We start from the raw sequence: 10864 nt of genomic DNA on the forward strand, positions 1-10864 counted from the left end.
TGGTGAAGCGGAATCAAATTCATCATCACACGCAAACTTGTTACAAGAATTCCGAATCTTGTCGGTTTGCATTTCCACGACAGCCAAGTAACGAAACTCGAATGGTTTCTGAGACTTCGGACGAATTCATCAGAAATGGCGGACGAATTTGCAGTCTAAAGAGAAAGCCACACGAAAAATCGGTGAATAACTACAATGAAACTTTTCTCAAGTTGTGGGATGGAAACATGGACATTCAGCCTTGTGGATCGAACGAAGCGATTGCGCAGTACGTTGCGAAATACATTTCAAAATCTGAGCCAACAGAAATGAATGCAGGTATCGCACAGGCCATACGACAAATTCAGCGAGAGGATGGAAATTTGCCGAACAAGCTCTTCAGAATATGTATGAGAATTGTGAATGAACGACAAATTTCTGCATGTGAGTGTGTATGGCGACTTTGCCATCTCCCTTATCACGGAACCACACGAGAATGTGTATTTCTGAATGCGCGAAAGCCTGAACAGAGATATTATGTTCTACAATTTCAAGGCAATCAGGCAACTGGCCTTTGCACCAATATGTTCGAGAGATATGAGAAACGCCCCAGAGAAATAATGGATGGTATAGACTTTCCAAAAATGACCACTGTTTAATTCTTTATGCGTTTCAAGCCGGACTACAAAAAAATTTCTCAGGAGGACGAAAGTGTTGATGCTGAGGTGGAGACAGGACGTCAAACTAATCGTCGCATCACTCTTGTCGATGGAACAAAAATGATTGAGCGAAGTAAGGAGGCTGCTGTGAGAAGTCCATTCTTTGTAATGCATCGAGATCCGGATAATTACTTCTACAGCTTACTTGTTCAGTATTGTCCTTATTATCAAGAACGTGAACTTTTAGAAGGTTTTGATAGCCCAAAGGAAGCATTTCTTGCACGTGAACAACAAATGAGAACAAACAGCCGATTTATGGAAAGATTTCGTGAAACCGACAGAAAGTTGCAGGATGCTTTGAATCGAGCTCGTGCATTCGACATTATTGAGCGACCACTGGATATTGAAGTTGATGAAGAAATCGAGGATGAACAGCTTCAAGGAATGACTGACAACAACTTCGAGAACGCTAAGTCTGCAATGAACTTGAAACAGAAAGAGCTGTTCAAGTTGGTAGCCGATAGCGTTGACAATCAGAAAAGCGGAGATCCAAATCGCCTGAAATTGTTTGTTACTGGAGGAGCAGGTGTTGGAAAGACGTTTACATTCAAAATTCTGGTGGAACTTGTAAACCGAAGCTACGAAAACAATGCAGTCAAAGTTGCTGCACCAACTGGAGTTGCTGCTTTACTGGTAGGTGGATCGACACTGCATAGTCTCCTCAAATTACCGATTGAGAAGACTGGAGTTCCAACAAAACATATGGATCAGCTGACGGGAAGGTACTTGAAGGTAATGCGACAACAATGGAAAAACATTGAATTTCTCTTCATCGACGAAATCAGTATGGTGTCGTATCAAACGCTGAGTAAAATCGACACACGATTAAGACAGCTGAAGAATAACCCAGATCAAGTGTTTGGAGGTCTGAATGTCATCGTGTTTGGTGATTTGATGCAACTGCCGCCAGTCAGAGGTGCACAAGTATTTCATCAGCCTTTGTCATATGTTCCTGCCTCACACTTATGGAGAGAATTCACTTTGGTGGAATTAACTGAAAACATGCGACAACGAGGAGACACTAGATTCGCCGATCTTTTGAACGCCCTGCGAGTTGGAGAGCTTAACGCGTCTCATTTTGAATTGCTCTTGTCAAAAATGCTCACGAATGAGGATCTTCGTAGTGATTTTGCCGTCGACAAGGCGATTCGGATCAACCCAACAAAGGCGCAAGTTCAAAAACACAACGATGCTGTACTTGAACTAAATCGTACCAACGGAACTCGGGTATACAAAATTAAGGCACAGGATGAAATCATTGAAGCTCCTAAAAACACTAAGGACCCTAAAATTGAGGACATGATTTCTAAAGATACCGACAAGACTGGAGGCCTGCAGCAGTACGTTGAAATATTTGTCGGCGCTCGAGTAATGCTGCGTTATAACGTTTGTATTGAACAAGGACTCGTAAATGGAGCGATGGGTCAAATCGTCGAAATACAGTGGGGCAACAACACTCGACGTACGCAAATGTATGAGGAAGACATTCCAGATGTCAAAATCGATTTTGGTCCCCCGTACGGTGAGAAAATAGTTCAACCAAAGTCTGTTCAGTTTGATGCCGTAAGAAATAAAGGAAAGGTTGAACGACGACAGCTCCCATTGATTCTGTGCTGGGCGTGCACAGTTCACAAAATGCAAGGATGTACCGTGGACAAAGCTGTGGTGAACCTAGGAAGCAAGCTCTTTGCGGATGGACAGGCTTACGTCGCATTAAGCAGAGTTCGCTCATTGGAAGGATTGCGTATCGAAGAATTGGATTTCGCGAAATTAGCAGGAAGAAAACCTTGCAATGAAGATGCTATCCGTGAAATGGAGAGAATGCGGAACCATCAGCCCCAGAATCAACGATAAATGCCTGCTGCAAAAAAGTTCAAGGCCAACACGGTGCTGTTGAGGACTTACATCTTTATTTGAAAAATCTGAGAGGCTCAGCACCATATTGGAAATCAGTCCTCAATGATCTAATTGGATTCATTCGAATCTTTGGTCCACCAACGTGGTTTATCACATTAAGTTGCAACGATCTTCATTGGCCGGACATGATTAAAGCCTTACTTTTGGCTGCCAACGACGAAAGAGCTAAAGAAGATGAACCAAACCTCCGTATTAATGAAGTACAGAAGTTGATTGAACAACATCCGGTTACTGTTTCACGGCATTTCATGAGACGTCTCAATGCATTCATTTCTTTCATTAACGCTAATGATAATGTACTTGGAGGAAGAGTCGTTGATTATTGGTGGAGAATCGAGTTTCAGAATAGAGGAAGTCCACATGTGCATATGGTGGTATGGATTGAAAACGCTCCTTCATTCTCGACTCCAGAAGGAATCCAATTAATTGACAACGTAGTCACATGCAGTTACCCTTCGGAAGCGGAAAATGAAAAGTTGCATGATCTGGTGAAGCGGAATCAAATTCATCATCACACGCAAACTTGTTACAAGAATTCCGAATCTTGTCGGTTTGCATTTCCACGACAGCCATGCAACGAAACTCGAATGGTTTCTGAGACTTCGGACGAATTCATCAGAAATGGCGGACGAATTTGCAGTCTAAAGAGAAAGCCACACGAAAAATCGGTGAATAACTACAACGAAACTTTTCTCAAGTTGTGGGATGGAAACATGGACATTCAGCCTTGTGGATCGAACGAAGCGATTGCGCAGTACGTTGCGAAATACATTTCAAAATCTGAGCCAACAGAAATGAATGCAGGTATCCTTTTTATTTGGATAAAAAATCCTCTAAATTTTATGTATTTAAAAACACTTAGTCAAGTCATACTTTATCAAGTCATTAGATAAAGTAGAAAATAAACTATATAAAAAACTTTTTAAAAACCACGTTTTTCATGTGTAGCAACGGACTAAAAAGGAGAAAATAAAATACTTAAAAAAAACTTTTTAAAAAACCACGTTTTTCTTGTGGACTAGAAAGTAGAAAATAACTATTTACATACATTTGATGACAAAAAACGTGGGTACGTTCACCATCAAATTTCCCGACCCATCTGCCCGACCCACGTTTTTTGTCATCAAATGTATGTAAATAGTTATTTTCTACTTTCTAGTCCACAAGAAAAACGTGGTTTTTTAAAAAGTTTTTTTTAAGTATTTTATTCTACAGAGATTAAGTTTTGGGTTACAACTATTTTCATCAGAGATTAAGTTTTGGGTTACAGGTACTCCAGTTTGACTCTCGCTTTAAAGCAATGACAATCTTGACACGTTCAGTCATAAAGAAACACTCCTATGACGTCTGTGGTAAACACAGGAATCGATTTTTTTAGATCGATCAACGCCGCTCTTTAGGAGTGTATGAGGTTTATATCTGTATGCAAGGGTGTAGGAGGTTTACACCTTTCTGTATGGGGTGTAAGCGGTGTGTACCTCTCTGTAGAGGTGTGTGAGGCGCATACCCCTCTGTAAGGGTGTATGAGGTGTACACCCCTCTGTAGGGGTGTAGTAGGTTTACATCTCTATGTAGGGGTGTAGGAGGTTTACACCTCTCTGTACGGGGTGTATGAGGTTTAAACCTCTATGTATGTGTGTAGGAGGTTTAAACCTCTCTGTAAGGGTGTAGGAGGTTTACACTTGTCTGTAGGGGTTTTTTGAGGTTTAAACTTCTCTGTAGGGGTGTAGGAGGTTTACACGTGTCTGTAGGAGTGTATGAGGTTTAAGGGGGAAGGCTCCGGTAAAAAAAAACTTTTTTAATACTCGTCAGAAAACAGTTATTTCTATACAGCTTTATTAAGATACATCCGCATATGCATTTAACTTTGGGGAATTTTGGGGCATTAAAACTAGTGTTTTGAACGGACACAAATTTTGAAAATTCATAAAAAATTAGTTTGAAGATATGCACTTAAAATTTTTAGCTGATTACCCCAAAATATGGAAGAAGATTATGAATTGATTGTTTATTGGGCTTAAAATGTAATATTTTATGAATGGTGGAAAACCTACGAAGGGGTTAATTTTTCAAGATGGCCGCCGTTGTCATAGTTACCAAGATTTTTTCACCAATTTTTTTTAGTGGAAATGCATTTGTGGATGTATCTTAATAAAGCTGTATAGAAATAACTGTTTTCTAACGAGTATTAAAAAAGTTTTTTTTACCGGAGCCTTCCCCCTTAAACCTCTCTGTATGGTGTGTAAGAGGTGTACACCTCTCCGTATGGGTTGTATGAGGTTTACTCCTCTCTGTAGGGGTGTATGAGGTTTATCTATTGCGTACTTGCTTCATTGACCTACTTGATATAATAGCACGAGATAATAATTCTTTCTATATGCCAAACATTATGTGCCAGAACATAAATTTATGCCATTTTCGGCCCATAAATTTTTACATGTCAGTACCAGGATTTCACCCCAAGTTTGAGGGGTGGGGGGGGGGGGGGCAAATAGAAAGTTTGAGGGGGGGGTGCAAATCGAAAGATTGAGCGGGGTGCAAATCGAAAATTTGTCTCCGGGCGCCGGGAAGGGTCGCTACGCCTATGTGAGGGGGGGGGGGTGACACCATTAAGTGCCGCAACACCGGGTAACACCCGACGTCGCTACGCCACTGAACCAAACAAATGTCGGCCATTTTATTTTGGCATCAACAATCACTGGGGAAAAAATTCACCAAAATAAAACTATTCTAGCCATAGTTATAAAATGTTATAAATGTTCACTTGTACTACAACCAATGCTTTAATAAAGGGACCAAGAAGGGTCTTGATAAATTTCGATTTATAACAAAGTGGTTTCCTAAGTTATGTCTATTTGGAAAAAACGTCCGAAAAAAGATTTTATGGAGATGAGAAATATTAGGGAAAGAGCAGTGTGACTAATTCCTGTCTCATCTTCTCCTTGCTGGGACATAAATATTAACAGCGCGTTTTAAAATAAAGTTGCATATTCACTGTATATGTTTATATATAAACATGTATATCAGAGGCTTAACTGGTGGAGGGTGGGTAGGGCGGCCGATCTTAGAGGCAGAGGCGTCGCGAGGGGGGGGGGGGGGTGCGGACTGCACTGGGTGACACCAGTTAGGGGGGTGACGCCAAGCCAAAAATAGCAATATATATATATATATATATATATATATATATATATATATATATATATATATATATATATATATATGGTTGAATAAATGATTAATTAGAGTTAAAAAGTCTTTTCATTGAGAGCTAAACTGACTAATTCCGACAAGTGTGGGGGATGGGGGAGGGAGGGGGTGACACCATGACGTAAACCCTCTGACGATATAGAAAACTATAATTTATCTAGCTGGGGGTCGCATCAGTGCCCCACTGACCATGTGTAACAGGGTTTTAAGTGCCTGTCCTGTAAACACACCTTGCTTGTTTCCTCGAGGTGGTACCTCCCGGGCGCATTGGTTTCACTATCGTACCCCCACTTGGCAGACCAAGCGTGCATATCTCCCGCGACAATGAGACGCCATGTCCGGCCAGGTAGCTGGGTAAATCAATGAGTTCCTGGGTGTGTTATAGACGTTCATTACAGTGTAGGCCAATCCGTCCTTCCACACCAGAAATGTCAGTTTTCAACCCAGGTTGCCTCTGCGATCTCTTCGCCCGCAGGTCGTTCCTGACGACTGCGCGTTTAGTGTGCTTTAGTGCGTGGGCATCGATACTGCGTACAGCCACTCACATTGCATTTCTACTTTGGTTTTAGAAGTGTCTTTTAGAGCACCGCTGCATCGATTTTATTATCCGCCAGGGTTTTCTTCAGCTCCACCAGCCGGCCAACCATTCCGTAAATGTTAAAATGTAGGATGGACAAAACTCCCATAGCGGTTTTATTCTCGACCGGTGCCCCAGCGTCAACTCCCCTACTAGTTTTTCCCGGAAAGACGTGGGAGTCGACATGCCCGTCTAACTTAACTGGCGTTTCATCTCGCATCCCTATATTTGAGCTAGACTCGGGCTTTGGCCACCCCTTAGTCCGAGCGTATTTTTCCTTACTGCTTCATAGTAAAGCGCCACCGAAGAAATACACCATCGCTTGTTGATTCCCTCGTGGAACCGGCTCATCACGAAAGGCAACGAGGAGGAGATACCCTTTATAGACAGAAAATCCCTAGCTACCGCTGGCTATCCGCGATTTTCCCATCCCTATCCGTACGAAAAATAAGGTGGTCCAACCGGGGCACTCTTCAGTAGTGTAGCGAGGGGGGGGGGGGGGGGGGTATATGTCCACGGGCGCCGACCTTAGGGGGCGCCAAAATGGGTTGGAAAAATAAATTTAAAAGTTGAGGGTTGTGCAAATCGAAAGTTTGAGGGGGGGGGGGGGTGCAAATCGAAATGTTTGTCCCCGGACGCCGGGAAGGGTCGCTACGCCTCTGGCACTCTTCTGATACCGCGTGAAGGTCGTAGCTTCAGATAGAAATATATGCAGTGGATCGTGAGCAAACCCTATTTGTTCCCGGTGCGTCTTCGCATCTCCGGTACCTGGCGCTATAATGCTGGAGAATAGCTAGTCCATCGCACAAAGCAGCTGGGAAACTGCGTAAAAGCTGTTAACAAGTCCCTGGTTTAGTGGTCTTAATCAGTGGCGTAGCGAGGTCGGGTGTCACCCTGTGCGGTACTTAATGGTATCACCCCCAAGAGGCGTAGCGACCCTTCCCGGGGACAAACTTTCAATTTTCGATTTGCACCCCCCCTTCAAACTTTCGATTTGCACCCCCCTTCAAATTTTTCTCTATATATTTTGCTGCTTTTTTTGGCTTGGTGACCCCCCCCCCCCCAAATGTTGTCACGCGGTGCGGTCCCAACCCCCCGCTCCCCCCTCGCTACGCCTCTGGTTTGGTTTTACCACGCTATAAACTATTTACTATTATCAGAGTAAAGCTTGACTGATCAATATCATAATGGTTTTATTTGTTAGATAATAACTAAATCTACATTAATACATTAAGTTAGTCCACTAGCTTGCATGTTCAGAAAAGTTATAACAGATATTGTTATGTGGCTTTTGTTGCCCTCTGTGCAAGTTTCTCATTTATTAGACCACTCAATATGACACTGGTATAGGACTAGTTAACACAAAATGTATTAATTGCTAAACAGACTTGTGTCTAAATGATAGAAATACAATTCTAACTTGCTAAAAAGTAAAAATTCAGCCATCTGATGTTAGCCAGGTAATTTTTAAAATGGTCAACATATTTATTACTCCTAAGGGGCCTTACAACCGATTCAGCCCCCACCTGTTTCTAACCAACCATAAAACTAATCTATTTGTAAGTAACATGGATAACTGTTCTTAGATTTCAGCCAAACTGGGGTGGTATGTTATGTAATTTATGACCCCCATAGTTCAGTAGGGAAGTGATCAGACACATTAATACCACTGCTCAACCCTAACAATTTCTTACCTCCATGATACCCAGCCCCCACCTGTTTATTGTTCTTAGATCTCAGCCAACCAGAGATAGCATCTTTTATTACAAGCTTTTATTTAACTCACTTCCTCTGTCGTAAGTCGTCAGGCGACAGTCTGTCGTCAGTCTAGACGGAAACGCAGGAGTGAAAATTCGGACAGTTCTACTTGACCGACACGATTCACAGTTGGCACGTGGGTCAAGACATGAAGACAATGCAATCTGAAACTAAATTTGACTTAATTGGATGCCTAATTGATTTTTTATGAATTAATTAAAATTTGGACCGAATTAGTAGGCATGTCTAGCCAACCACACCACACGCGTCATCAATAGCTGCGCCATCACGACCACGTAATGGCTGCGTTCAAAAACCATTGCGCGCCTACTGAACGTGATATTCAGTAGGCGCGCAATGGTTTTTAGTCATGTAACTCTATTGTAGATAAAACATGTAAAGTACTGAAAAAAAAATTCTTAAAAAACGTTTTAATAACAAGCTTTTATGTAATGATGCACTAAAAAGTAGAAAATAAATTATAGACTACTATTTAAATAACTATAAAGAAAAGCGTGGGTGTCTTCCTTAACATTAGTAAAGGTATCCAATAGATACTAAAGTGACCCACGCTTTTCTTTATAGTTATTTAAATAGTAGTCTATAATTTATTTTCTACTTTTTAGTGCATCATTACATAAAAGCTTGTTATTAAAACGTTTTTTATGAATTTTTTTTGTAATGTATAGTCCTCAGGATCCAGCACGGAGAACAAAGGGGAAATCAGTCACTGCTCCCCCTCAACATTTCTCACTTCCATGTCATGTTATGTAATGTATAGCACACTTGGCTTATCAGGGGAAAGCATCAAGGCAGATGAGTTAGTAACACCCCCTTTTTTTACATCCAAGAATCTTAACTCTATACTGGTACACACTAGATATACTAGGTATACTAATGTGTCTACTGTAAACTACTAGACTTTAGACCCTAGGTACAGTGGCGTAGGCAGGGGGGGGGTTAGGGGGGGGTCATAACCCCCCCATAGACCCCTCGGTATATAGAAAAAGTATGAGGGGGGGTGCAAATCGAAAGTTTGAGGGGGGGGGGTGCAAATTGAAAGTTTGTCCCCGGGTAAAAATTGGAACCCCCCCTGGAGACGATCCTGGCTACGCCACTGCCTAGGTAGACCTACAATTGTATCAATTGTGGACTGGATCCAATGGAGCCTTGTGAAAGCGGGTATGATTTAATGTGTGTGTGTACACAGCATTAACTGTTTTGGAGTTAGAAATTAATTAATTTTATTGTTAGTTGAAACTAGGAGATAGTACTAAAAGTCGCTTGGGTCGGCCACATTTGCCTAAAATGCTGATTTTGGGGGTATGGCTATAAATGCTAAATTAAACCTATTTAAAGTAAATTTAATAGCCTTTATTATTTTTTATATTGTGTAAGATGTGTGTGAATAATTTTGCATTAATTTAAATATTAGAAAATACTTGGATTAGTAAAAAATCTTTAAAAATGTACAGGTGCTATATATATATATATATATATATATATATATATATATATATATATATATATATATATTCTAGCTGTCCCGGCCAGGCCCTGCACTGGCATCTCTGAAAAACGTATCTGTAAAGGACCATAACCTGTGTGTTTAGTAATCAGCATTTATCCGCCATTGCCCACTCTAACCACAACCAACCAAAACACACAAAAACCGCAAACATAACACTTACACAAAACAAACACAAACGAAAACACAAAAACAAAGGCAAAGACAAACCCCACCACAAACACAAAGAAAACACAAACACTAACGCAAACAAAAAAGCAAACGAAAACAAATCCAAACGCAAACACAAACCCAACCACAACCAAACAAAATGAAAACAAACCAAAAAAAAACAACGCAAACATAACACAAACGCAAATACAAACACAAACGAAAACACAAAAACAAACACAAACACAATCACAAACACAAAGAAAACGCAAACGCAAAGAAAAAAAGCAAACGAAAACACGAAAAGAAGAAAAGCAAATGAAAACAAACCCAAATCCAAACGCTAACACAACCACAAACGCAAACCCAAAATCACACACAAAGAAAACACAAACGCAAAGATGAACTCAAAGTGTCAACATTCTAGCCTGGGGCGCCAAATCGCACCATGACGACGTGCGGCGTAACCGCCTGATTCAACTTAGTAAACGACTTTAGTACCCAACTTATTCATAGACTTTTGAACTTACTCACGCGAACGTAGGTACCATAGCGTACACGGGAAGGCCCGGGGCGCCAAATAGCACCGTGTCGGGGTGCTGGAGGACGCCCGGATTTGATTCACTTAAAGACTATAGTAACCTTTCTTATCCATAGTCTATCGCACTGTTTAAAACAAAATTATGCAGCATAGCGCTCACATGATAGCCCAGGGCGCCTAATCGAACCGTGCAGGGTGAACAAAATTATAATACTCCAAGCTTTTCCGTAAATGGAAAGAAATAAACATATATATATATGTATATATATATATATATATATATATATATATATATATATATATATATATATATATATATATATATATATATATATATATATATATATATATATATATATATATATATATATATATATATATATATATATATATATATATATAGGTAACATTAGATATAATATTAACTTACGTTCTAGATTCAGGAATTTAGGATAGAAAAGCTTAATTTCCAATTATAAGCGTAGTGG

This window comes from Physella acuta, unplaced genomic scaffold, assembly GCF_028476545.2.
Source record: "Physella acuta isolate Inbredline_101_S28 unplaced genomic scaffold, ASM2847654v3 ptg001495l, whole genome shotgun sequence".
NCBI lineage: Eukaryota > Metazoa > Mollusca > Gastropoda > Physidae > Physella > Physella acuta.